This window comes from Mus pahari, chromosome 4, assembly GCF_900095145.1.
Source record: "Mus pahari chromosome 4, PAHARI_EIJ_v1.1, whole genome shotgun sequence".
In the NCBI taxonomy this organism is placed as follows: domain Eukaryota; kingdom Metazoa; phylum Chordata; class Mammalia; order Rodentia; family Muridae; genus Mus; species Mus pahari.
In genome coordinates, this window is record NC_034593.1 from 127890711 (window position 1) to 127892745 (window position 2035).

Below are 2035 nucleotides of genomic sequence, written 5' to 3' on the forward strand. Positions count from 1 at the left end.
CACTTTTTAATAAAAATGTTCATCTTCTTTAGAATTTTTATAAGTAGACACTCTTCTGAAGTAAGAGTAAAATTAATTTTTTAATTTTAGGAACATTTCTTTAATTGAATTATAAAAACACATTAAATAAAGATCAGTTAAGATAATACACCTAGTAATAAAGAGCCAATTACAGTGAACAATTTAGGAATATTGGCTAAGTTGTTTTAAAGTAAAAAGCAAGGTATTTCCCTAACATAGTTCACCAGAGGCATTTAAGTAACGTTGGAATAATATTTATCTGATTGGGAGCCACTGAAGTTGTTTAGCTCATCATGAAATGAGGTGTGTAGATCATAGCCTGGCTCCTCATTGGCCATACTCCCTCAAAGATTTCACTACAGCTATAAAATATGGGCATGTCCTCATAGGCCTACAATGTGCATAGAGCAATGTAGTTTCATAGAGAAAAAAAAAAGCTAGTATTTATTTGGGAGCACATAAAGTGTTTAAGTGTTTGACAAATCTTTTTTTTTTTTTTTTTTTTTTAGGCGTTTGGTTAAACCGTTGATTCTGCTACTTAGATTCAGAAATTTACAGACCTAGGCTTTGGGGTAAGACTCCCATGGACTCCCATGTATCTTCTATGTCACCTGCTACTTCCGGAGGCTCATTGGATTCTAGACACATTGGTTGGCTTCCAATGGCCTGGCCCAACCTTGGTTTTAGGCTCTACTCTTTGAGAAGAAGCAATACTTTCACTTAGTCAGTCACATCCTTATCTCTGAGCACCTCCACAGTGGCACTTGACTGGTAAGGTTTAGGCCTTGCCTCTCCACACGTGATTCTCAGCGTAGCTGTGCTGACCATTCATCATTTTGTCCTTAGCCAGTGGCTATGGTGTAACCTTGCTTCCCAAATCTATTTCATGACCCAAAAGAGCTGTAGGTTCAGCACACATGGCAGCTATGAGGCACTTCCTGGTCTTCTGCTCCTACAGGACCTCCTGTACAGCTGAGTCCATGGCTGATGCAGAAAAGTTCTGTGCACTCAGATTGTCTCCAAGAACCACCACATGGATGGTGTGTGTGTGTGTGTGTGTGTGTGTGTGTGTGTGTGTGTGTGTGTTGGTTTTGGTTTTTATTTGTTTTTTAATTTATTTGTTTTTTATTTATTTACATCTTTACAACTGACATCCATGCAAATCATTACATCACAGTTATACTGCACAGGTTCTTTCCTAGTCAACCCTGCAACAGTGCCTTTACTCCCACCTCTCTACATGACACCCACAGAATCACCATCTCCATCTCCTCTGCTCCTTTGACCAGGATGACCAGAGCTCTTTGGGAAGCCATTTCTATTTCTTAAAGATTGACCCAGTCACACTGAGAATCTTTTCTTTTCCAAGTCAAACTCATGACATCATTGTTTTTCTAATCACATTTTAAAAGAATACAGAACACCTGTGTTGCTCTTATGAAAGGAAGCATTAAAACACAAATAAGGAAAACAGTCTCTAAAAAAAAAAATAGAAAAATTCATTTGTATACTACAACATTGCCCAGAGAATGTAAGACATCTAATGGGTATTGGTTGGGGTGACTGTAAGAACAAGCCTTTCCAGGACTCACTGACTGCTCCTTTCCTAGTAGCTATGTTTTTAACAGCTTAAAATTGGACTCTATTGGATGTTCTAAGAAAGCTCATGCTGTCAAATTTAATAACTGAGTTTTGCTAGCACATAGAAACAGAAGCTACATAAATAGGAGAACATATCTTTAATGTTCTAGGACAGGCCATTCCAACAAATCTATTTATTGGGGGCTTAGAATGACACAGGGATATAGCAACTCTTATAGATTACACATTATATTCTGACTTTTTTGAGTTAGACACTTTTGTGCATTGAACTGGTTTGTGTAGCCAAATTCTAGCTGTTCTAGGGAGTAAAATACAAGAAAGTTCTCAAGAAACTGGAAATAAAATCAGTGGTTCAGACTTCTTGCTTTTATATCATTCTGACTATAAACCTTGGAATTTTTAATAAATTTCT

General features: G+C 37.1%; 1 pseudogene; it reads right to left on the reverse strand.

Moving 5' to 3' along the window:
- Positions 1-711: 711 nt before the first annotated feature.
- Positions 712-1337, reverse strand: LOC110321002 (annotated as a pseudogene).
- Positions 1338-2035: the final 698 nt, after the last annotated feature.